General features: G+C 37.8%; 1 long non-coding RNA gene across 2 annotated transcripts in view; it reads left to right on the top strand.

Moving 5' to 3' along the window:
- Nucleotides 1-27,221, top strand: part of LOC108448784 — an 80,544-nt gene that overhangs the window by 48,758 nt on the left and 4,565 nt on the right. Inside the window, exons 4-6 of one of the 2 annotated variants that reach the window (XR_001864802.1) lie at nt 5,969-6,118; nt 7,184-7,260; nt 8,362-8,869. This is a non-coding gene — a long non-coding RNA (uncharacterized LOC108448784). Of the gene's footprint in view, nt 1-5,968; nt 6,119-7,183; nt 7,261-8,361; nt 8,870-27,221 lie in introns of those variants that run through there. The other variant, XR_001864803.1, reaches the window with a different exon arrangement.

Raw genomic sequence — 27,221 nt, forward strand, 5'->3', positions numbered from 1 at the left:
AGGAATGCTACAATGAAAACTTAAACCTCCATAACCAGGAGATAGGAAAGTAGGAGATGATGAACGGTGGGATAGGTATTGTAAAGGGAAATTTTTCAAAATGTTGGAGGTGAAGTTCAGAGCAATGCCTTTTATTTCAATAAAAAAATTAAAAACCAGGAAAATTCGGGTGCAGTTGGGGGTGGGAATCAGGGTAGGTAGATAGGAAAATAAGAATAAGCGTGAACTATTCTACTGCAGCTGAAAACCCTGAAATTCTCCAGATAGATTTCCCCTCTTGGTAACAAGAGGTGAGTAAACTTTCATCAGATGAAAGATTCATGATATTTTGCAGGTGTTGAACTGGAGAAAATAATAGATAAGCTCGGGACATTTCACGAGCAGCTTACATATCCTATATTAATTTCCCTTTGCAAACATAGTATTCAAAAAGTGAGAGTTCAGTTTAAATATGAAATCACCTTTTTTTTTTTAACTTAAAAAGGAGTCTTTTGTTTGAGCTGTCACTGCAGCATAATTTATCCTGCATTTATTATAATGTGCATTCAGTCACATTTCATTTTTTACTTCCGAGAGTTAATTAGTGTTTTAAAGTCTTTTGTATACTTACTCCCCCATGGCTGCATAATTAAGGTTTATAATGAATAATCTCTGAATTTTGATTGGCTACTCTGGCTTTCACAGTTTAACAGATAAACCTGAAAATAGAAAGCACATTATTCCCACATTGTTTAGGAAAAAATTAGTTTCACTTAGTTTAGCCATCTGAACGCTAAGTGTCTTATCTACCCTTCTTGACAAGGCACCTCCTATGACTGAGGAAAGGTAGGTAATGGATGGAATGGTTTTACTCCATCATCACTACTTTTCACACCTGAATCAGAGCATCATGGGAGAGAAGACCCTGCTGTCTAATGAAGAAAGATGAGTAGTCTTCAATATCAAAGTTATATCATTATCATATCATTTTACCCACTAGTCCTGAGAAGGACCTCTAACTTCAGATTAGATCTTGTTGATTACAGCTCCAAGTATTCTCTGTTCTACTGAAAATACTGAAACCTTTAGTTGTCTGTAAACATCTTGAGCACATACTTAAATACTTGCTAGAATATCTTCCTAAAATAAGGACATTCAAGCACGTATTTAACGGGTTTTTCGAGTTTTTTTGGTTTGAGATCCAGAGTGGAAGTGGTGTGCGTTTTCCAGAGCTGCTTCTCAGAACTAGGGTATAATTTAACATTCATGCCTAAAGAAAGGAAGGCTGATTAGGTAACATCTCAAGAGGCAGCCATGCAGGTTGCAGTGCTCTGTGCAGTTCTGCAGTGAGAAGTGCTGTGCTAGGTGTTGTATACTATTCCAATCTTTGTGAAGTAGAAGTCATTTCTGGCCTAAGACTGGCCAAGGCTTTTCGTGGCCTTTTGCTCTCACCAGAGTAGTTGTGGATGGATGTGATTTCAGTCTGTCTGGAAATGGGGTTGTTTATATTAAAAGTAATTCTAGAAGAATTTGTAAATAAGTGTAGGCAAAACAACAGCAGATTTTCTTCAATATTATCTGTTTTATTCATGTGAAGTCTATAGGTCTCATGTAGCACTGTTATTGCCTTTGTGTGATCCATGGAACTTATTGAAACTATTGCTAGCTGAAAATGATTTAAATGAACAGGTGCAGACAGGAATTTGTAATTTATTTCATTGTGAAACCATTTTATCATTGTTAAAATGTTAAATATACATTTCTTTATTGATGAAAAGGTTTAGGCATTTATTTAAATTTTTTTCCTGGAGAAAATGAAATTATTAATTTAATTTAAATTATTTATTTAAAACAGTTTCTCTTTAACATATTTTTATAGGAGGTTTAAAAAATAAAATTGATCATTTAGAATTAAAATTTTTTTAAAAAGCTTTACAAATCTGAGTGGTACCCTTATCTTAAACAAATATATCATCATGCAAAGAGAACCAACTACTTCAGCTTTCATTTTGGAGTTTTTATGTGTTGTTATAGTTATAGAGAAGGTCCACCTTAGTTCACATCACAGTTTATGCTCTAGAGGGACTATGAAGGTTTACACTTAGTTGCTTCACCTATTTTTTTCTTCTTTTTAAAATTGTTTTAGTGGATGATCCTTTGGGAGAAGAACTAATTAAAAAGTGATATATTGATAATACTGCTAATTCAACTTCTATATTTTACTTTTTATTAGTAAAATGTGAAGAAATTTAAAAAGGACTGTATTGTGGGTTTTGGGGTTTTTTAAATTACTAATAACTACATACTCAAGCAACAGCTGTAATGTGATGAAGACCTTAGGGAGGGACTGTGAGGCTGAAAAACCCTTACTTTTAAAAAATATGCCAGTTGGTGTTGTAAAAAAAATACTTCCATCTCCAAACCTTGTTTTTCCTTTCACCTTAAACTGGTATCACCATAGATACAAAAGTGTTACATGGCAGAATATGTTTACACACAGAAAGAAATAAAACTAAATAAAGAAAAAAAAATAATCAGTGTGGGGATCTCTGCTGCTGTTGAAGCCAGACATTAAATTGTTCACAACAGGAAGGATATGATCCTCTGCTTCCAGTGCTTCATGAAGTGTCCTTGAAGCAGTAAAAGTCCACATTGATTTTCAAGCAGGAACTGCAAAAACTGTTCATGTTCACAAAAGTACTACACTGTGAATAACAAGGTCTTGACAGAATTGACTCCTAGAATAATACGGTAGATTATCCTCACAGATACAGCATGTGTTTTTCCCATACACATTTATTTTCTTCAGATGAGAATGGAATGATTTTACTCTCTTACAATTTCACTTTCTTATTTTATTACTTTCAAATACCAATTATATGGTTCCTGTATGAAAATTTTTCTATGACTTTTACCTGTGCTACACAAGAGCTTTTCCACTTGCTGAAGCTTATTCTCTTCACATAATGAAAAACAATTGCAGTCTTTTTAAAATAATGATCTCTTGTACTGAAGAAAATGTAATGAATGTAGTTCTGACTTATTCTAAATTAAAAGCCATTTTAAGCTATTTCAAACTTATGTCTCTAAAACTTAGTACTTGGCCAAAAACATTATCAAGTAAAATTACCATTTTTTATTACCTATTCTCTGGCACATAATTTTGCAAGTTTATTGATTTTTAATCCAGTTTTAAATTGTTATAGCTTCCATCATCCATGCTATTTTATTGGGAAAAAAATGTTTTCTTTGTCTCTAAACCCACACATTCATCTTTTTTATCAATTAAATTTTGAATAATGCTTAATGTATATGGTCACGGTCTGCTTTCTGTCTTGAGCAGAGAGTGTGAAGACCTTCTGAGGAGATCTGAGGGCATTCCCACTGTTCCAGAGAAAATAAAGTGTTAAGCATCATGAACAAAGTAAAATGTTTTAAGAAGAGCATTTTTAGAGTGATGTTCTCCTGTCACAATAATTATCAACAGCGCCCCCCCCCCAGCCCCCATATGACAGTGTCTCTGAAAACAGTCTCGGCACTTTGTGCCCATTCATCTGAATATTAACGTGTTCACATCTGACACAGTGGGACCAAGACCTCCTTGCCAAACAGGCAAACAATCAGAAGTTGGGTCCAAAGTGGGTTTCTCACACCCCAGCGAGTACAGTAACCAGGGATAATCCCTACAAAGATGCAGTGCTGGCTCTGCAAGGAGCAGTGCTGTCATTTTGTATTCTGAGAGGTTGCCTGCTTCTTGCTGGAAGGACTAGAAATACATGTAAGAGAGATTCTGCTTTTCATTTTGTTCATGATTCCAACATAGTGGGCTTTATCACCTTTCTGCTAGCTTTTCTATGAGGCTGCTAGAAGTTCTAGTCAGAATTGCACAGGAGTGGCACACTGCTTTTCTGCTGCTGCCTCAGAAAGACTGCAATTGAAACTTCCTAGGTAAAGTCAGCCCTAACATTGAAATCAACAGCTGACATATGAAATAGGCCCCTTTTTTGTTTTGTCCCTTCTCATTGCAGGGGGATTGAACTAGACGACCTTTAAAGGTCACTTCTAACTCAAATTATTCTATGATTCTATGATTTTAAAATTGTATGTACTGAGTGAGGTATTTGGGAATTTTTTTGCTTTTAATTTAGATAAATAATGGTCTTTATTTTTCTTTTTCCATGGTGAGAGAAGGACAGAAAGAGCTGCTTACTTTTTTTAATATTTAAACAATGCAAATGGTTGTTCACTGTTTCTGAGCTTTTGTTCATATTTTACTAGTCCAGCCCATCTGAGTACCCACTGGATTGCATTCTTAAAATAATTGCTAACACTCTTGAGAAATGTTGTGTTCCAAAGCAAATTCTAGAAAGCTATTATATCAAAGCCAAACAAATAATTAAATGAATCATTACTTCCCACCTAGCACTCATTGCAATGCTATTGCATAATAAACCCATCTGAGTGGAAGGAGAAGAAATGAATCCAGAGAGAAATCAAGTCTATATGATTGAAATGGCTAGAATTCATTTGAATAGAAACAAAAGCAAGAAGGAATGATGATGGTGATCAATATCAGCCTAGAAAACATCTTTTATTATACCTATCCTTGCTGCTGTATTGCCTTTCCATAGCAATTCTTGATTTGAGCCTGCACAAATCTAGTAGCTGGAATCCTCCATGAGATCATTTTCTTCTACTGCTGCTACTGAAATCTCTGCCTTTAGCCTCAAGATCAGAAAGAAATACGAGACCTTGCAAAAGAGGCATGAGATGGGGAGTCATAGCACATGAACTGAATCCTGCTTCCTAACATGCTTGCTCTTAAGACCAACTTTTTATTTTGCCCATCTGTAGTAACTAGGCCATCTGAGGAGTGGTAGGATAATGGTCACAGCTCTTAATGACTTGGTAGGACTAGAGGTGCTTGATGTCTTCCAAACCAAGTTCATGATGCTGGAATTTCAGGCCCCTGGGCACAAGAAGAGAAAAATGCCTGGAGCTGTAAGGCACTCTGCAGTCCTGGTCATGGGAGCAGGACGAGGCCATAGTTCCAGTTTCTCAGCTTCAACCTTGTAGCTGTAAAGCAATGCAGCAGGATGCTGCTTTGGTAGCAGATGTTAGAAAACTGTCACTTTGCCTTCTGACCTGCACTGGCCCAACCACAGCCCCTTTATTTCCCATCACCCTATTGGCCATCTCCTCCAGGAGATGCAGGCCTGGACCTTGCAGTAGGAGAACAGGCAGTTCCAGAAGCACCTGGTAGGAGGGAGGGAGGGAGAAGTGAAGTGTCACCAGGGCAAACAGCAAAGGACTACACAGGACCTGAAAGTAACTTGAGGTGTGAATCTATGCTGTGGAAGTGAAAGTCCTCTTGCTTTGCCTCAGGCTGATAAATAGGGATTTTGAGTTGGCTATCCCTCAGTTCATAATGGAGGGAAATACAGCAAGACTGTACAGAGCTGAAATTAAAAATTAGGTACTTGAGCATGTAATAATTGCAAGGAGGTTTCTAGGTATCTAAAATGATGCTTTGTATTTGTAAAATATCTTACCAAATCCAAGCATTTCTTTCTCACAATAGAAAGCTGAATTAGTGCAGCCATGCAACAGCCATAATTTCCACCCAAATTACTGCCATAAGCAGTGCTTATTAATGAGACGAAATCGAGGCATGTATGTTTGAGGTTTGCACAAGGTCAAGCAAAAGCTGATCACCTAAATTTTCAATGGTTTTGTTGTAACATAATGGTGCAGAATGACATATCAAAACATGTAACATTATGTACTCTATTAAGTGGTATTAGCCTTGTAACTGTCACAACAATTTCCATACCCACCAAGCAACAGACATCTTAACTTAGAGTTCCAAGAGTGGATAAGACCCGTTGTACAGCTCCAACATGATTTGTGGAATAGAAGCACCACAGGGATAGCACATATGGTGTCATAATACTTATCAATAAAAGTAAATGTTTGTCTATTTTGACAGAGGTGACTGGAAAGACACGTGAATTAACAGTATGTGGCAGGAGGTGAAGAGTAGATGCACTTTGAAATTAATTACCAGCATCATTATTTTGATCAGCCATTAAACTGAAACATATGTAAGAAAAATGAAGTCTTTAGAAGAAAAAAGATGGTAAGATACACATTGAAGCCTTAACTTTTGGCTGCTGCAATTTTACACAATAACTGTCTGTATAGTAAGAAGTACTGTAATATTCTGCATATTTCAATTGCAAAGAATGATTTCATCATACCAAGCATGGAGTATAATTTCAAGAATAAAAAAAATAGGAGATATGAATAAAAGAGAGGTTTGCCACACTATTTGCCAGTGACTATCAGTGAAGTACAGAAAACATTTGTATGTAGAAACAAAGTGAACCATTTCCAGCATATTTCTGTGCTGGATAATGTCACATTTGCCTGAATAACTTATTAGGCTCCCTCTGGTTTGACAAATGTGTTTGAGCTGTCAGATTGTATCTAAAGGCAGCCACTCAATTCTTTGTTTTTAGTCCCAAATTACACTTGACATTTATTGTTAAACTCAAGGTGCCTCCTTACAAAACCGATTCAGTCTTTGCAATTGTGCACTTTCTACTAACTAATCAATAGATAAGCAGTTTACATGGCCTTTGGCTTCTAGCTCAGTCACTAGCTTTTAACAAAAATCACTGCCTTGGAAGCAACAAAGACCTTTAAGGGGATTGAAACAGTCATACATAATTAAGCTTTTCTGCCTGTATATTTATGCTTTGATACCAGCGCACAGAGAAAAAAATAAAATCTGCAGGGATTTTGCCTCTTTCATTTTAAAAAACCCACCTGTTCTCAGTTTATGTATTTTCTTTACTCATGGACAAAGAGTTTCTATGCTACTTGTCTAGAGAGAGCTAGGAAAAAGACAGAAATCAGTGGAATGCTTGCAGAAAATGTAGCAGTGGTAACACCTCTCTGTAATTCTCTAGGCATTTTATAATTTACTCTTTGCTGAGAATTAATGGTTTTTGTACCAGGATGTTGGCTAGGATCCATTCGCCGCAGATGCAAACAGCTGATGACCACTTCCGACCTCTCATTTGTGGCCCATAGGAAATTGCTGCGTGAAAGTGCATCAAAATGCTAAAGATATATCATTGATAAGAGTGGAGGAAGAGAGAGAAAGGATGATTCACATTCTTATGTTTGGTATTTCCAGTTGCTGATAGAAGACCAAAGAAATTTGCCTTTCTTGTTTGAATCACTTAGTGAGGACTGCAGAACACTGTACTGCTGGTAAGTTGCACTATGTCATATTCAAGATTTTTTCAAATAAAAGTATAATTTCTAGAACACTGAAGTTAGGTGAGATGCTCACCTACAATGTATCTGATTTCTACCAGAATTACTGACATGAAGAGAGCCATATGCATGAATTGTGGAGTAGCAGCATTTAATAATTTCCTTACTGTGAGGGTGGAAATAGTTTCCATGAGTCAACAAATAGGTATTCCCCATATTCTGAAATTATTGTATCCTCCATAAAGATGAAATGCTTGAAAATATCTGCTTGAGATAAGTAGAAAACTGAAGGTTTCATACACATGAGATGAAAAAAAACCAGGTGGGTAAAGGGCGAAGTCTTTGAATTAAAGACTTGACTTGCTTTGTGAAGAGGATACTTAGATGTCCTATTTCATGTCTGGGAAACCTCAAGTATTTACTTCCTGGAGAGAGCCAGGAACACCAGGAACACACCCTCTTATGTTAAAGTCTCTGTATCTCTCTTCCTGTGATAAAGTTTGGAGTGTATCTTCAACACATCTCCAGATTCATCTGCAAAGGCAAAATGTTGCATGTTGGACATTGGAGCAGTGAACACTGCACAATGTACAGAAGTTCTTTTTGTGTACTGTGTCTTTCTTTCCCCATTGTTTTGCAGTGTTGTCCAGACTCATTCATTCAGTGCTCCAATTTAGGACCTTTTTTCTTTTTATTAAAATCTTCAAAGATTTTCCTTCTTTGCAGTTTGTACCCTTGACATGTTAGATCTAATATAAGGAGTTCTTGGAGACCAAAGGCTCTCGTGCTCCATAAATCCTTTTGAGAATTTTTACCATCTGTCAATCATGAGCCTAATAAATCTTCCTACTTAAGGCAGTTTAGAACTTTTCAATAGGTCACTTGAGCTTACGGCATCTTTTAAAAAATTGCCTGAAAGAACAAAATGTTGATGAAAAGCAGAAGACAAATAACTCTCATTCCAGTAGGTGTTTTTTAAGTAGTTTTTCCTCTCCCAGTTCCTGTCTTGAAGCCACTGGGCAAATGCTTCTTTGCACTACATCGGGTATTTAATAACTAATGTAGACATGGTTCTTCACTGTCTTGTTTTTCAAGCTGCCAAGTTCTGCACTCAAAGCCTGGTCTAACAAAGAAGGCATATGCTGATTTAAGATGGGTCAACAAACCAGAATGTCTCCCTGAATGGATTTTACATTATTTAACGGAAGCATCAAGTCTCCACCCTATTGAGTTAAGGAAGAGCTAAGTCATGTTAAGCAAGAAGCTAAGGGTAATTGATATCACTCAGTAAAGTATTTTATCCTTGTTCCAGCCAGATGTTGAAGGTGGCAGGTAATTTTGTACATAATTATTACTTGTGAAAACTGAGTACATGGAGATTTATGTGACTGCAAGACGTATTTAATCTTTAACCATCAAAGCTTTTGACAAATACACAACCAGTTTTCTGTCTGTTAAGTGTATAAAACTTTGAACATGCATTGGGCAAGGGTGAGTGAAACCTGATATTTCTGCACTACAAAAGCAGAAACAAACACTTCCATATTTGACTTGCTCGGAATACTACAAGCATGATGCCAGTAAAATACATTTGAAAACCTGGAATCACTGAGAACAGATAGTGAATAATTTCTGTCTGAAGTGATTTCAGGTGATGACCCTGCTAAAACAGGAGCCTAACACAGCACAGCTTGCTGTAGTGTCACAAAAGAGCTAAAAGTGTCTGCAGTGGAAGCAATCATAATCTAATAAAAATGTTGTGGTAAATTTTATGTAGAAAAATGTGTATAAAAGCTCAGGGGTATTATTAACAAAATGACTGACAAGTGCTTTTTTTCTTCTCTTCCCTCCTGGAATCAGAGTCATGCTGTGTCACTGGTTAGAGGTGAAAACCAAATGGCTAGAATAAAGTATCAAGGAAATGTCAGTCCTTTTGGCTACTTCTGTCATTCAAATGAACCCTGACTAATTACAGGACCAAATTACTCAGTTGAATATACACAAGAAAATACAGACCTTTCTTTCATCTGGGAGGTGGTTGAGAGTGTGTACAGCATCACATCAGAGTACCTCTGGGGTACACAATGGCTTGCAAGTTAGCAAGGATCCTTTCTGAACTCAAGAAATCCTAGAAATTAAAATCCTCTTGGTAAAAAATGTAACCATATTTCTTTTTTCTAACTATTTTGGTAATTAATTTTAAGAAAATCTCACCTGCAAAAATTATTAATTTGTATTTCAGGAATATTGTACATAATTGCAAAGATTCGGAGTGCATTTTTTGCTCTGCAAAAAACTTAGATATTATGAGGCTTCATTTTGCCTTAGAAATGTAAATTTTGCAGAAATACGTTGACATGTTTAGCATCGTAACAATGTGTGCCCTAGTTTTGATATGGAAAATTATTTGAGCAATAGAAAAACTGGAAATTGGCATAGAGCAACAAGAGCTGCAAATTATATTAATTTTGTTAAAGGGACAAAATAAGCCTCCTGTAGTTTTATATAATTCTGAACCTTGGAGTGTGGGGTTTTTTTAATACTTAAGCAAATATTCATCTGCAAATAGGAGTTTCATTGCACTGTTTTTCCACTAAGAAATGGAAATGGATATGGGACTTATGTGCTCCCCTAAAAGTTGGGATAATGTGTAATATATGGGTGAAAGAGTGGTGGACTTAGGCCAAATATCCATGAAATGCTGCATCCCTGTGGTTCCTAGAGAAGAAGCTGTGCTATCTTTTCTTTGCGCCTTGTCTCGGTTCAGATGGCCAATTCCTTGTTGTCGAAGTGCTGCTTGTTCCTATCCTTTCCCTCCTTCCAAACTCTCAGCTTAGCTGCAAGACTGGGTGGACAGAGCTTTTTCAGTGGTTTTGGACTCTGGTAGCTAATCTTCCAGCCATGGGGATAGGAGAGTGCCATTTCCTTCCTAGGCACAGGTTTGGTTTCTGCCTGCTCTCATCTGTGGAGTATACACCTGACCTGAAGGGCTTGGAATTGACTTTTGGATTCACAAAACAGGTATTGCCATAAGTACCAGCCGTGTCTTTTCAGCAGAGTAGTGTCTGTGGTCTGGTGTGCTGTTGTTGCTGATGACTGGGATTCTTTGACTAGTGTTTTTCTGAGAAAAAAACCACCATTAATCATGTAACAAACCATCGAAGTTTGCTTATGAAGGTGAGGCATCGTGGTGTGCATTCAGCCCTGTGCATTAGAGGACATACATCTTTCACCTTCATTAAGACTCTTCCAGCATTTGCCAAGAGTGAATAAAAGCACCAGAGCTTGGTCCTTCTCCAGCTGCATGCTGACATTAAATGTTGTCAAGACAAGCTCAAAGGTTAGATAGCATTTCTGCCTACTGTGATGTATTGATCTTGTTCTTATGTTGTTAAAGTAATTAAAATTATGTCTGTGACTGTTTATAAAGTCTCTCAGTTATAGAAATGAACTGCCTTTAGAGAAATGAACAGTCCTGTAAGAAAGAGACACAGTGAACAAGAACATGAGCCAGAAAGAAAATTATATTCATTTTCACAAATTGAATTACCTGAAATAACTGCTAACAATTATACACAGCCATTCTTCATTCCAAATGACAGCAAAGGTACTGAGGGAAAACTACATACTTGTGCTTTTTTGGATGAGTATATGAAACTCATAAATAAAAGAAATTTCACATGCTGGATTATGATACCTTGCAGTGTCCAGAAACTCACCAGTGGAAGGGAAGCAGGGGCAGGTTAATTGCAGGAGTTGGAGGAACTGAAAAGCTGCACTGCTGGGATGGACAAGATGATTTAGAACATTTTCTCAAATGATTACCCAATGGCTTAACTATTTACCATTATCCTTCAAAATTAACATACAATTTTACTGTACTTTTAGAATATCCAAGTCATGCTTTCAGATACTTCTGTGCTCAAAAAATGAATTCAGATGGAAGCAAAAGCACAGTTTGTATCAATTGCAAATGCAAATACTACCATGGTTATATGTCAGGTGGCTGCTACAGTTATCTCATGTAGTTACTGTACTTATTCTTCAAACCTAGTAGATAAATTTCTGTATTACCATATAGCAATGTGCTGTTCAGATTGCAAAATCAAATAAACACAAATAAAAAAATTCTACCTTTTTTTTTAATGGGTTTGAATGCTTTACATACAAACAATACAATATATTTCAATCTTGCATTCTGTGATTATACAAAAGTTTGTATTATAATTTTTTTCAAGCGTAGCATACTGTATGCTCCTCAGTACAAGAGAGACGTGGAGCTCCTGGTGTGGGTCCACCAGAGGGCTTCAAAGATGACTGTATTGGATCTGGGCAAGCTGAAGTTCATTTTCCCACAACAGCCCTCCCTGGGCTGTACTCTGCATGGATAACTGGAAAGGTGTTGATAACCCACCAGTGTTTTGGCTATTGCTGAGCTGTGCTGGTACAGCATCAGTGTTCTTTCTCCAACTTTCTTTTCCCCCATCAAGGGGCTGGGGGTGGGCAAGATCCTGGGAGGAGTCACAACCAGGCCAGATGACCAAAATTGACTAAAGGGATATTCCAAACCATACAACATCAGCTCGAATATAAAAGATAAGGGAAGGAGGATGAAGGGGGAGCATTCATTAATCCCAGCATTTGCCTTCTGGAGAAAGTGCTACACGTGCTGAGGCCCTGCTTCCTGGGAAGTAGCTAGACATCACTTGCCAATGGGAAGCTTGACAAAGAGAGACAATTTTGGCATTCTTTCTGCATAGTAAAAATGTTGCTTAAAAAAAAAAAAAGACAACCCCCCCAAACACATATAGGATGGGTAGAGTGAGTGTAAATGTTCTGATTAAGAAATAGGATCCTAAGAAGCAAACCAATTAGCAGGTACTCCTAGGTGCTACAAGAACCTTCCTTTTCAACGCCTTTGTTCTTTCTTGCTTACTTAGAGCAAACTCTATTACCAAATGAAAGTATAAATGAGCAAACAAGAAGCAAAATTTATATCTTCCTGATTGTTCTTCACAAAATGTTCTTTATTCTAGCAGAAAGGTAAATCATTATATTAAATATAGAGACAGGAAATAATAAATATCTGGTAACATTGTGGAAGAAAAAGGCTATGTCAGATCAAAAGGAAGACAGATACCTGCCTGTCATTAAAAACAGAAAAGATGTCTGAGGGGCAAGGACACATCCAGAAGTACTCATGAGCAGCAAAAATCATCAGTGAAAGGTGAAAAACTTTTCAAATGTTCATGATTATGAAAAATATTTGATATTTGAAAGCAATGAATATGATGACTGTAATGAAAGAATCTGATAATTCTTCTGACATAAAATCCTTAGTCAAGAAATTTTTACTGGCAATGAACATTTTGTTGCTCTTGTTTTGCTTTTCAGCTCTAAGATACTCTCAAAAATAGTGAGTCTTACTATAACTACTGATCTTCCTTTCTCAGTCCATGATAGTTGTGCATTACCTTCTTATTGCAGTTTAAAAATAGTAATAAAAAAAGGTAGATCACTCTTATTTTCAACATTACTTGCTACTTGCTGTTCCTGGGAGATTTCCTCCCTATTGCCTGTCCTGTTCTATCATATGTCTAAATTTCTTTTCTTACCTTGGGTGCCACAACTTGTTTTCCTCAAGAAGCTGGTTTGTCTTATTAATGGCTTCCCTGTTTATAGAAGAGTACAGCTAAGCCACAAAATGCAGCCTCTCCTGAAGAGCCACAGGTATACCAACTGAGCCAGGCTTTCCGGATATAGAGGATACAACCTGCTGAAGCCAGGGAGTGTGCTGAATGTGAGCCTGCATCGAAATGCTGCTGACAAGGCAGGGGAAACCCAGATCCAGGATGGTCACATCATAAGCACCTAGATTCAAAAGACATTTTGTCTGTGTATCATTTAAATGAAGCTTCAATCTTTGGATCTCTAGATAAATTGAATGATGTCTTGCAATTATGTCTTGCAAAAGGATAGACTGCATGGTGGAGAAAAAACAAAAAAAAAAATCTTTATCAACCTCAGCCTATGTTTATTGAACATTGTCAGGAAAGATGTGAATGTCTTTCTGAAACCAAGAGAGAGTTTCTGCCAGGAAACTTAGTGATGAGTTGAAGTCCTTAATGCAAGCAATATTAGTTTTAATTAATATGTAATGCAGTGTTAGGAAATGTGTTGCTGTAATGGTAAGATTTTTCCTCTCTGCCAATCAGTGTTCTACCAAAACCCACCAATTTCTATTTTGTGGTTGGAAGATTTTTTTGTTTATTATCAGATAGCCACAACCATTGTGTATTCAAAGAAACTCTTTAAAGTGTCTTTATTCCTCTCTGTACTGCTGTTTTATTTTACTTTGAGGCCCTTTTCATTACTGTAAAGCAATATCTCATTTAACAGACCAGCAACTGATGATGCTACAATGCAAGCTGTCTGTCAGGTGACTCTGCAGCTGCATTGTGGTTCACCTTGGAGACCACAGATTTACAACGCTTCTGGAATCCAAAGCCAGTGACACTGCTGCAGAGAAGGAATACAAATTTGATTATTTTCATTATACTCTTGTTTTGAATACTATCATTGCCTGGACCCAATCATGACAGACTAGATTTTTTTCTAATCAAATTTAGCTCACCTCTGCTTCTGTCTGTGCCTATGATATGCATACAAACGTGTCTCCATTTAGGATAAAAAAAAAAGACTTTATTCTTCTCAGGTTCTTGTTTGACACTAGTGCATTCACTGGAATACACCCATCTAGTGAAGGGGAAAATTAAACCTATGGATAAGCAGTTAGAAACAATTATTAACACAAAACTAAACAGCTTTACTCTAGTACTTGCATTATGTTAGGAGCAAGAGTATGGAAAAATAAGATTCTGCCAGTAAGTAGCTTAATGGTACATGACATGAAGTTGAGGATTTTATGGAGCTATTGTCTATGTCCTATGAGTGATAGAGAATAAAATCAAGGTGTCACAGGAAAGTCAGGGTTCTGATGGTCCTGAAGGAAAGAAATTTTCTATGTCCTTGCTTACAAATATTAAAAACATAATCATTAAACAGAGAGGGAGTTCATCTTGTGTTAGCATAAAATGGCTCCTATTAACTATCACTAGACCTTTGAACACAGCTGGAATATTACTTGAAATTTCTAAAACTTTTCTGGCTAGGAATTCATAGACAAACAGGCAAGAGAGAAGAGCGGAGAGGCACTTAATGACAAAACAGCATTGTCTTTTTCAGAATTGCAGGCAACTCTAAAGCAAATAATCTCAGAAGTGCATAGATCAATAGATTAAGCACAGACTGGAAAACAGAAAGATTAATAATTTAAATGCCCACCTACAAGAAGAAGGGAAAAATATCTGGTATTAGGGAGGACATTAATCTGGCCAACATATTCAGGAGGCTTTCTGTTGTGAGTATTCAGAGTTTTCTAGAAAGTTAAAAAAAAATTTAAAAGACAAGATCTACAGGCAAGACCTTTGCTCTCAATTTCTGTTCAGATTAAACCATTCATTTTCACAGAACTAATAATAAATGATTATTCAAGTGCAAATGATCAAGACTTGATTAAATTTATTTTAAAAAAATTACAAACAAGCAATATTCATTCTTGGAGCTTTAAAGGTCAAACTTCACAGAGCAGAAAGCAATATGCCAAATGATTTGGAAAAAGAATTCAAACAGAAAAATGGGAAAGAAATTAGTTGTTGTAGCTTTTTTGGGGCATTTTCTACCAAGATAATTTCAACTCCATGTACCATTTGTTTGTGCTGACAAGCTACTCTACATTTGTTTTCATAAAAGAAGGCACAATTTCATCATGTTGCTATATCATTAGTAAACAAATCTTCAATAGGTTCAACATCTGATTACGGCAAATTTCTGTGCACATTGTGACTACTCAGATCCACAACTACTTTCCAATAAATCTTAGCCTTTTGCAAGTTTGAAGTTTACCTTTTTTTACTATTGAAGCAATATTGAAATAAAAGTTTCAGCTAAGATGATCTAATATGGGGAAAAAGTGTTTTCCTCCAGTATCAGTACTTAACAATCAAATCCTTTATATCTATTCTATCAATATTTGCTCCCTAATCACTGTCTACTTTGATCAGTAGACAAATGCTCCACATAGCAGTAAGTGTATGTGTTGCAGTGGGGATACTGCAACACGCATATATCAAACCAGGAGTCCCGTGGAAAGGAAATATATATGGACAGACAGATTCTTGATAGCTGTTTCAGAGAGATGTTTATTTCTCCAGCCGCATGGCCGGAGCTCTGCCGAGGAACTGTTCCAGTCACGGGACCAAGGGTCCTTCTGCCCGCGCAGGGGAACACAAACCAACCAATGGGAACGAGGCTGAGCAGGGGCAGGGAAACCCCGTGTCTGTGCCCTCAGGGCCCCTCTCCCAGGGCTACACGGCGGGGGAGGGACCCCAACATCCAATGTTGCAACATTGCAACAATCTACCAGGATTTGTGGTAGGTGTTTTCATTGGTTGTGTAAAGAGAAACTGAATGAATGTGTAATTTAGTGTCTTTGCCCCCTGGGAAATACCAAGGAAAACCATTTTGTTCTGAAATGTCTTTTTCTGTTTACAGCAAAGGCCAGTGTGACTGTACTACACATCCACTGACAGGATGGAGGGGAAGCAAAGGACACAGGATCAACTTAAGAGAATGTGGCTGTCCACAGTTGCAGATGTTTACCTTGATACTGTAAAGATTAATATCAGACCTTAACTTCATGTTTTGTGAGCAGTCCTGGTAAATTTAGATTAACTATTAGAGAATGTGAAGTTAACTGAATACGCAGGATTTCACAGAATAATGAGTTTGCATTTTTTTTTCCTAGGAAACAGTACAGTACACTAGAGTCTATGTCTGATTGAAAAGACAATGGACTTGATTAAAAGCATAGCTTTGTGGGGTTTTTTGTATTTGTACTTTTCTTCATATTAGTTGCAGAGTGCATTTTTGTGGGTTTCAAACTAGATATTTTTTCTTGGTTAAGCTCTGTAAGTATTTGTTGCTTTGGGGTATTTGAAATAGAAGTATACTTTTATAATTTTAGAGTACTTCAAACTATTTCAATATTAAACAGAAATAGTATTATTATTTATTTAAAAAATGTTTCCTTCAATCTTGATGCCAGTGATAAAAAGAATGAAGAAATATCTCTTCCTAAACTAGGAATCTAAAACTTGATCTAGGGTTACTTAATTCCTTCTTATATCTATATAAATGATAAATAGCTGGGATTAAGACTCACTGTGAGTCTTAATCAGTCAGACTGAGACACATAAAATGATAGGAGTTCCTGCACACTCAGGCTTGTGGAAAATGTCATCTTTATACTCTGTAATGAGTCATATTACTGAGATTCTTATATTCAATGCTTTTTAAACAGGGATTCAGTTGCATTGTTTAGTAGGCAACTCTCATAACTTGAGGTCTTGGTTTTACTTTATCCATTGTTTCTGCTTTAATTTCCTTTGGGAATCTTATCAGAAAAGAATGGAGTATGACAAGCAAAGAAAATGTCCCAATCAGCTTGAATAAGGGAAAAAAGTTGCAATATGGCAGATTCTGATGTGAGAATTTCTTGCTAGAAATCTCTACTCTGAAGCCTTGCTGGGATCAGCCTGCCCAGAAAGGCGCTTGCAAGGACAGCAAATTTGTCTTCTTCTTCTGAGAAGTCAGAAACATTTAAAAGTAAAAAAAGAATATTAGAGTAAAAAATAATGTACTTTAATTTAAATAAATATTATCAGTTCAGCTGTGTGTCATACAAGCTGCAACAGGAAATTTTATCTAATATTCCATTTGATGGAGTGGGAACCAAGAAATTATGATAAAAACAAAGGAGAGCCATCAATACGTGCATGCGTTAAGAATGAGAATAATTCTTTTGATTGAGGTAGGGAGATCAGAGATTAAAAACGTTGATAAAGAAGAGAAAATGCAAAAAAAAAAAAAAGATTAGGAAAGAGAACCAAAAACTGAACAGAACACAGGGAAGACTTACTGTATAAATGGACAGAGAAACACTTTGGAATAATGAATATTTTTTGAGTGAGAATGCTGATTTCATAAAGTAAACAAGAGAAAGCAGCTCCCTGGTGAATTGAATGTTCTGCTCACAATTCTCCACCATTTGTTGCAGTGGGGATCCTGCAACACGCATATATCAAACCAGGAGTCCCGTGGAAAGGAAATATATATGGACAGACAGATTCTTGATAGCTGTTTCAGAGAGATGTTTATTTCTCCAGCCGCATGGCCGGAGCTCTGCCGAGGAACTGTTCCAGTCACGGGACCAAGGGTCCTTCTGCCTGCGCAGGGAACACAAACCAACCAACGGGAACGAGGCTGAGCAGGGGCAGGGAAGCCCCGTGTCTGTGCCCTCAGGGCCCCTCTCCCAGGGCTACACGGCGGGGGAGGGACCCCAACATGTATGTTTAATTTTATCATAAGAACTAATCATAGTTGCCTGGAAGGATTTATCCATCATCATTTTGCACAGTTTAAGAAACACAACTCAATGAGTTTTTGCTTGCTTACTGATAATTCAACTCAATATACTCTAAACTGCTATATTAAGAGAAAAAGATATGTATATTGTATGATGCTTTCTCTTCAATCTCTCTTGAAGGCTGGTATTACTTTTACCTTCCTAAAGTCTTCATCTGAGTTGCAGCTCTTCATTGGTTATATCATAACCAATGTTTTTGTTTAGGCAGCAGCCTCACAAAAACGTGTAAATACATGACTTAATTTGTACTACCAACTTTAATTTAGCTATTAACCTTGTACTAAATATAAATTTGAATGCCTGTAATATTATGATCTACTGAAGACACTAAATTTCTCCAAATCCGTATCCTAATAATGTGTAAATATGCCATTTTCAAGCACTCTTAGATACATCTCAAACGTGTTTCTTTCTGGTAGACCATATTTGTTTTTTTAGTTTACTGTGAAGTTTTAGGAGGAAACCTACAGGCCATGATGAGAGGTTTTAGAAGAGGGCTAAAGCAGTGGGGTTTTTTACTTCCTGGGAATGTCTAATAGGACAATAGTGTATATTCACTTTTTTCAAGTTTTAGCAAATTTTCTCATGCTTTGAAATGAATTTCACAATTATTTTGTTTCTTAGCAATCTTTAACAGTTTTATTATGTTCTCTTGGAGGACTTCCAGTTTTTGAAAATTTTCACATATAGGGGGTATGTTTGCTAAGCAACTTCTGCAGAGTTGTATATGAATTCCTTTGGGTAACATCAAAGTATTGTTTCATAGATGATTCTCTGAAGCATGAAGGATAAGTGGAGAGAGTGGAAAATAATGAAATAAATGAAAAGTAAATATCTCAAATAAATAGCAATGGATTTTGCCTACAACAGGTCAATATATATTTAAAGGACATAGTTTTTGTCTGCTCCCCATAGCATCCCTTTTCTTAAATAGTGAGAGACAAATTGCTAGAAAATATCTAAGATCTTTATTACAGATATCAGAAAATAAGGAAAAGCACTTCCAAAATTGGTTTCAAAGCGTTGTTAACACTGTATCAATGCTCACTGTGGATCCTGCCTGTTGAATTAAGTGAGAGTAAAATTTGGTTTCCTTCGTGAATATCTACTGAAGAGTAGTGGAAAAACAGACCAAAGCCTCTTAAGCTGATACTTCTGCAGTTCCAAAGATAAAATTTCTCACCAACTCTGTGAGAACTGGAGACGAGTTAGAGGCAAATAAGAAACCTGAAAGTTACCTAACCCGTTCTGTGTTTTCTTTTCAAACAGACAAGACAGAATTTGTGAAAAAGGTGGAATAGCTGTTTTTCACAATAAAATGTATGCGAGCATGTAACAGTCAACTCACATTTTTCTTTATATAGCTTGAATATCAAGACTGGAAGCTGTTTGCTCCAACCTGTAACAGCTTTATCAGGAAACAATGTATAAACAATGTTCTTTAAGCATTCGTTAAAACTAGTAAATGACAAAAATACTCCTTAGAGATTTTTCATGGAGGGCAATGCTACTGGCAAGATTTTCAAAATAGGAATCTGTGGCAAATGGGTAGGCATGGATAGTGCTGGAGAATCAAGTGGTCTCACAGATACAGTGCAGATCACACAAGAGGCAGGCTGGAGCTAAAACCTTGCCTGCAGACAAGAGGCCTGCTTTCAGTCACATTGCAGTTGAACTTAGATAAGGGAGTAAAGAAGCTTACCCAGCAGGGGACTGCGTTATCGCTTCCATGCAAAGTCTTTTTCCACTTTCTCTGCAATGCTTGTCCTTACTCCTGTGTCCTTGCCCTCCTGATTTCAGTGGTCAAAGCTACTTGCTGCAATTGCCTGAAAAACAATCAGCAATTGCTGAAATTGCCTTCTACATAGGTGGAAAAATACTGTAAACCTCAATGACTTAAGAGGTTTTTTTTCTCCCTGTACCTCTGCCAGTGCCCACAAGGAAGCAGAACTTACTAATGTTGCCACCTCCAGGGAAAATCTACATCATGAAATGGAAAGTGGTACAGAGACACCTATCTAGCAGGACCTTTGCTGGGCCAATATTGCGTGGTGTCATGTTTGTGCACGGAGAGGTTGTGTTAGACATTGCTACATTCGGCTAACAAATCATAACCAATGTGCACTCTTGTAGTTACCTTTATTATGCTCTTTGAGAAGGAGCCATGTCATAGTGGAAAATTTTTGCTTGCCCTGTTTTTGCTCTGGAAATTATTCCTGAGAACTCCTTTGGGAGTAATACATTTGGAAAGGCTTCCTGAAACCAAGGCTGTGCTTCAAAGAACACAGGTGGACAACGCTCCATGTCTTGAAGCATCCAGACCACTGTTGATTACCCCAAGATACTCCTGTCATTTAAAGTACAAGTGTCTTTGGGGAGTAACTGCTGAGAACTTCACCTGATGCCTGATGGAGGAAGGCTGGCTCTTGCATTAGAAAAGAGACGACAATATCAAAAATGCAGACTATTCAGCAAACCAAATGCTGGTTGGGAATTTTTACTCGCGTTTATACTAAGACAACAAGGTAAATATTTAAAGTCTCCAAAAAGATGAGGTGTCAGTGTGCTCCTTGGTTTGGGTTTTTATTTTGCCTTCTAATATCCTCACAAAGGATATCAAAGCATGTCTTTTGGAGCAGTGTAGTGCTTTTAGTTGTTCATGTAGTGGGAAGTAGTGCTGAAACCACCATGTGCTGGGTTGGAGAAAGGTTTGGTTGCAGGGTACCAGCTCTGCTGAGCCAACTGGCCTCAGCACCAGAGAATGGTCACCAGCTCATTTTACTTACTACTATGTACCTGTGTTGACTTTCATCAAATACCTTTCCAGATATATTTAGCCATCCTAATTTATTCAACAACACAGCAATTGAGTATTTATTTTAAATCTTCCAGGACTCTCAAGGAAACCCTAAATATTGTTGTGTCAGACTGCATTTAAACTAGTGGTTTTCCTATTGCTCATGTTTCCCAGTAAACTTTAATAAGGATAATATAGTATGCCTGCATCCTGAAGAAGGAATTGGAAAACTATTTGATTCTTGTTTTCACCATCTTCTACCCTGGCAGAAAGCAGACTTTGACAGCAGATGTATACTTTATAGAACTGGGGAACTTGCAAGTTTCTTTCTGTAGAAGTTGCCAATTGCGACAAATTATGTTCAGTTTTATGAGCAGTGGCCACTGGAGACTGAACTAAATTGGATTTGCACTCAAATCCCACAGCCCATGCCTTCTTAGGAGCAGCTGCTGCTTGGATGATGGTAGGATTTAAATATGTTTATTTATGATATGCTAGAAATCTACTTCTGTAAACAAAAGTAGTTTCATTTGGAAGAGGAAAAACAGGATGCCAAGAAGAAAAGCCACAGGGACTGATAGTTGCTGCTGCAGTATCCATATTTTTTAAATAATTGTATTATTAATTTAATAGAGCTTCACAAAATTCTGACAGTATTGCAAGCTGATGTTCAGATTGTATGAATTGATTAAGCTGATGATCAATAGCAGCCCATGTCTTTCCAACTAAATGAAAAATTCAGAGTAGCTATCCTGCAGAAAATTGAATACCTAGGAAGCAGAGAAGTAGTGCTGAAGCAAAAGTTGTTACCTCTTTTCACTCCTCTTTGGTTAAAATTCAGGGATTGTTTCTGTTTGGATGAAAAGTTCCAGCTTTCTGATGTAAATTTGTTGATTTGCAAGGAAAGTGAAAGGTCCTCTTTGCCTGAGCACAGAGGATGTAGTTTCTTTCAGCTCCAGGGATCTTTCAAACACTCTTAGGAAAGACAAATCTTCAGAACCTTTTCTTTTAAACCTCAGAAACATTGGCAAATTTCTGTTGGGCTTACCTAAGCAAACTCTAATTTTGCAGAGGCATTGACTGAAGCCATGTGGGGTGATTTTCAACAGAGTGGCAAAAGACCGATTCTTGATAAAAAAGCTCAGCCCAGAAAAATGTCATGGTCTTTTTGCAGTCAGAGGCCAATGTAAGGCCTTTCTGTAAGAAAGGATAACAGCTTTTAACATTTAATTTTTTCTTTCTGTATGGGTTCCTAGCTGAAATATTCTGGAATCTCTCCATAAAAGCGTGATCTCAGGCAAACATCTGGACTGAAAAATTTCTGCTCATTTAGTTTTGCAAGCTTAAAAAAATTAGTGAACAAGGTGTTACAGTGAAAGGTCCCTGACAACATTAGTAATGGGTAGTGTCAGCCAACATGCGTGAAGGTCAATAATAATTCTATAATGTATGCATACACAAATGAAGCTCAGTGGCAGACTCCCAAATGGAGTATCACATGATTTGTAGGAACTCTTGAGCAAGCCTAATGGGAAGCCTTGCTCTTTGAGTAAGTCAAATAGAGAGCTTTCACCACTATGTGCAATGTTTACTAGTGAAGGGTTTCTCTGCAGCCTGCTGTGTACGCTGTGCCAACAGGGCTTTCTAAATCTCTCAATCACTGCTGTTAAGAAGATGACAGCCTTTATATCCTAAAGGAGGATTTTTTTTCTCATATTACTGACCTTGGAGACATAAATGTATGTTATGTAAAGCTATGGCAACTTACGGAATCCTGTCCTTTTCACGGTTCTTGGTTTCTTTGGTAGCATTGTCTGTGTAACTGGTTCTCAGAACCACAGAATGACAGAATTTGCTGAGTTGGAAGGGACCCACAAGGATTATCATGCTCTTAGACCTGCACAGGACCAGGTCCTAGAGTCACACCATGTGCCTGAGAGCATTGTCCAAATGCTTCTTCAACTCTGACAGGATTCATGCTGTGACCACTTCCCTGGGGAGCCTGTTCCAGTGCCCAACCACCCTCTGGGCAAAGAACCTTTTCCCAATATCCAACCTAAACCTCCCCTGACACAACTTCAGGCCCTTCCCTCGGTCCTGTCACTGTTTACCAACAGAGAAGAGATCAGTGCCTGTCCCTCCTCTTCCCCTCACGAGGAAGTTGTAGACTGCCATGATGTCTCCCCTCAGTCTCTTCTTCTGCAGGACGAACATATTTCCAGGTCTCTCACAATTTTTTTCTCCTCTATTGTCAGCCTGGCTATAAAATTGAACAAGTTCCACTTCATGACCAAACCTCTGTCTATCACAAATTTATTTATCACTTCATTTGAATCTAAACTTTGCTTTGAGAGTTGTGACAAGGGATTAGGAACAACTTCACTTCCTGTGCAGCTTCTCTTGTCTGAAAGAAAGAGGTGAGATGAGAAGAGAAAAAGCAAGCCTTCTACATGACTTCAACTAAATTGTTATTTGTCCTGTAGCATTTGATCAAATGGTCTTGGTACAGTACATGGGACTCCATTACTTGGAGCAATGGTCATTTTTAGGCTCTTGTCTTAAAAACTGCTCAGGAAGGCTGAATAAATAAAAGTCTCTTTTAAATTTGCATGGGCTTGTTAATGGAAAATGACCTAAATGTGAAGGCATTGCAATATATCTTCATCAGAAAACAAGCAATTTAGGAAAGATAACTTAATGAAGTTCAGTTTAAACTCTGTAAGTTTCTTCGCTCAACATAAAAATTAAGCAACCACCTCTTAACAACAAAGTCAGTTTCAAAATAGCAAAGTCTGATTTTGCAAGATATTGTTTCCTATAAAACAGGCCTGTAGAACCTGATGATTCTCTGCTGAGGCTGTATCTGTAAGATATGTTACTCTGACATTCTCTTCTTCTAAAAGAAGCTTCCCCACTTCATTCAGCAAAACCTTGTTTTTATACTTATATATACACATATAAAGTTTTTCAGTTGCTACTGAAGACTCACTTATATGGTGATCTCACAGAAAGTAAGTCATGGCAATTTTGTGAAATGTTGTGTGCATACCTACATTACAGCACATTTTTTTCCTCATGTCTATGATTACACTATTTTCTTGTTAATTTTTTCCACCTATTTGAGAAATTCATGTCAGCTGGATTTCAGATATACTGGGTTGGAGACTGAAGGTGAGATGAGAGGAGATCCTGAATATTTATCTAAAAATCAATCAATCAATCTATCTATCTATCTATCTATTCTATCTATTTATCTATCTATCTATCTCTAAACAGAAACACAAAAAATGGTAATAAACCTAAACTGAAATGTGGACACTGAATTTCTTTTCAAGGCAAGCCAGTAGAAAACAAGATGCTTGAGTCTAAATCCTGGAATTATCTGAGATTTACTGTGTGACCTTGGGCAGGTCAACAGGGTCCTGAATTAACGCAAAGGGCTGCAGACCTTCCTCTTGGCAGTAATGCCATACTGAGCAGCAGTGGGATTACTCATACATGTGCTTAAGGGTTTTGCTGAACAATGCCCTTAATCTCTCTGTTCATTAGTTCCTTGCCCACACCAGCATGTACAGATAACATCTTCCCAGCCAGCTCCACCCTCTGATTTAGGTTTCCATTTTTTTATGGCCTGGATTGGTTTATGTTATGCCTTTTTGAGTATAACACTATAATCCAGTATGAACAAGGGAAAGTGCAGAATTCTGCACCTGGGATGGGGCAACCTTGGATGTATGGACAGACTGGGGAATGAGATGCTAGAAAGCAGTGCCAGGGAAAGGGACCTGGGAGTCCTGGTTGATGGCAAGTTGAACATGAGTGAGCAGTGCCGTGGCAGCCAGGAGGGCCAACCCTGTCCTGGGGTGCATCAGGCACAGCATCGCCAGCCGGGCAAGGGAGGGGATTGTCCCGCTCTGCTCTGCACTGGGGCTGCCTCACCTCAAGTGCTGGGGGCAGTTTTGGGTGCCACAATGTAAGAAAGACATTAAACTGTTAGAGAGCCTCCGAACGATGGCAACAAAGATGGTGAAAGCCCTTGAGAGGAAGTCTCGTAAGGAGCAGCTGGGGGGAGACATCATTGCAATCTACAACTTCCTCATGAGGGGAAGAGGAGGGACAGGCACTGATCTCTTCTCTCTGGTGACCAGTGACAGGACCCAAGGGAAGGGCCTGAAGTTGTGTCAGGGGAGGTTTAGGTTGGATATTGGGAAAAGGTTCTTTGCCCAGAGGGTGGCTGGGCACTGAACAGGCTCCCCAGGGAAGCGGTCACAGCATGAACCCTGTCAGAGTTGAAGAAGCATTTGGACAATGCTCTCAGGCACATGGTGTGACTCTAGGACCTGGTCCTGTGCAGGTCCGGGAGCTGGACTTGATGATGGTCATGGGTCTCTTCCAATTCAGCACATTCTCTGATTATGTGATTCTGTGAAATTTTTCCTGCTTTTAAGCTTTACTATTGACTAGTAGCTTGGTGATGTCGTATTTGGAAGCATCAAGGGAAGGGATGCTTACAAAAATGTGTAAAGTACAGCTATCAAGAAAATTTTTTTATGAAGCCTTTCTGTCAAAAATTTTAAATAGTCAAACCCATAGCCACCTCAGGGGAAGGGCTTGGTTTAATGTAATTGCTCAGTGACATTCTCTTACTTTTGTTTGCAAATTCTTGATGCCTCATTATTTTGAAAATAAAAAACTTTTTTATTATTTGATTTTAAAAATATATTCAAATTTAACGTATTTTATACAAAACAAAGTAATCAAAGTCAACAGTAACAAAATAAAATAACTTAATTGGCCTAAACCTCTTTGTCAGGTTTTGTTTGTCAACATTTCTGGAAATTAATTTTAGAAGTTGATTTAAGATATAGAGGTTCTTCTAGAGGTTGTTTTAGTTTGAAACTTTTTTACAATAACCTACCTAGGGATGCTAGAAAAGCTAAGTTCCAGTAGAACTTCACTAGGAACTGGTGATGCACCTGCAAGTAAGAAGTACAAGCATATTGTCTGTACTAACCTAACCCTGGGTTAGCATCACTGTTAAAAAGGAAAGGTACTGCTAAGAAAAATGAGAAAAGAAGTATGATAAGTGTCAAGAATTGTATCCGAGAGAGTTACCAGCGAGAGAGAACAGGAAAGGAACTAGATGTATCCTGTATTTTTCTGAGTGACCATGAGCCTTAGGTGGGCCTTTGTGTATGAACTTCTGAAGGGTGAAGGATGAGATGTATTTGGAGTTTGGCCCCATTAGGAAGGTATACTTGAAAAATTCACTAAACTAACATTAGAATAAGAATAAATTTTCTTGCTCAAACTTTTTCCTTTGTTCACCGTGAGCTGAGTGTAAGACATCTAAACCAGATAAGAAACAAGCCACGTTTCAGATATTGCGCAGAACTTAACTGTGGGATTAAAAGTCTCCCATCATTAATTACCTTAAAAAGGAGTTAAGTTGGATTGCTCACTTACTGATTAAACAGCATCTGACTTAGCTCTTAGCTAATTTAACACAAAGAATGTTTTTCTTTTTCTGTTGGCTTATTTCTACATTCATACGGTATTTCCTACCCTATGCTGTACCTATATTCTCTTTCTATATGCTCTTTTTGGACACTGCTGTAGTATGCATATACTTGAGCAATATACTGGCAAAATCAGCTGCTGATTTACTGGTGGGGAAAAGCAGAGTGCTAACTGAGTTTTTGTTTCTCCTCATTGCCCTGACTCAATTACTGTCTGGTGCTACAATGTGTTATAGCATCTACTTTGCAGCTACACTGCACATCTCCATTTTCCATTCAATGAGGGTTGCAAAGTTCAGCAGCCCAAGTGAGCCTTGTACCACCCTTTTGTAAATACTCCAAGGCAGTAATGTAGTGCTTTAGTCTCAATGTCTTTCTGCTGAGGTGCTCAAGTAACAGAACTTCATGTTTTTCACTAAAAATACTATATTCTAGACAAAGGTCTGATTCACAGTGTGCTGAGGGTAATGTGTCTCTTTCATCCTTGGGCAGACCCAAACTAAAACAGAGTAAAAAAATTCTCTACTCAAAGCATCTCAGTGCCTGAACCTGGGAACCTCCAAGCCCACACATGAAGCTCTGCTACTTAAGCTAAGCAAGCAGCTATGCCAGATGGTAATTGGAATAAACTGCTCTTCTGTGGAGTACTCAGAACACAGGAAAGAGATAGAGGGTTAGAGCCTCCAACCTTACAAGTATATTACAAAGACAAGAAATTAACATACACAATTTTTGAAGGCCTTGCTGGGTACACCTTTGCTTTTCTTAAATTGCAGGGCCAAGAGAAAAGCAGAAGTGTCTGCAGGCTGTTTACAAGGCTGCTGCATGTAGCCATGTAGTGGTTTGGTCCAAAATACTCATTACTGCTTATCTTCTGTGAGATAAGAATTAGGAGAAATGCAAAGCAGGCACCAAACTTGAAAGAATATAAAGAAGTTTATTAACAGACCTAAAAGAGGGAAAAAAAATTATACCATCTTCAGAACTCTCCTCCTCCCCCAACCTTCCTCCCCTCTCCCACTGACAATGTAAAAAGACAACCCTTGAGATGTTCAGTCTGTTTACCACTTCCATAATAACCTTGTTCAGTCCA

This window comes from Corvus brachyrhynchos, unplaced genomic scaffold (assembly GCF_000691975.1).
Source record: "Corvus brachyrhynchos isolate BGI_N302 unplaced genomic scaffold, ASM69197v1 scaffold87, whole genome shotgun sequence".
Classification (NCBI taxonomy): Eukaryota; Metazoa; Chordata; class Aves; order Passeriformes; family Corvidae; genus Corvus; species Corvus brachyrhynchos.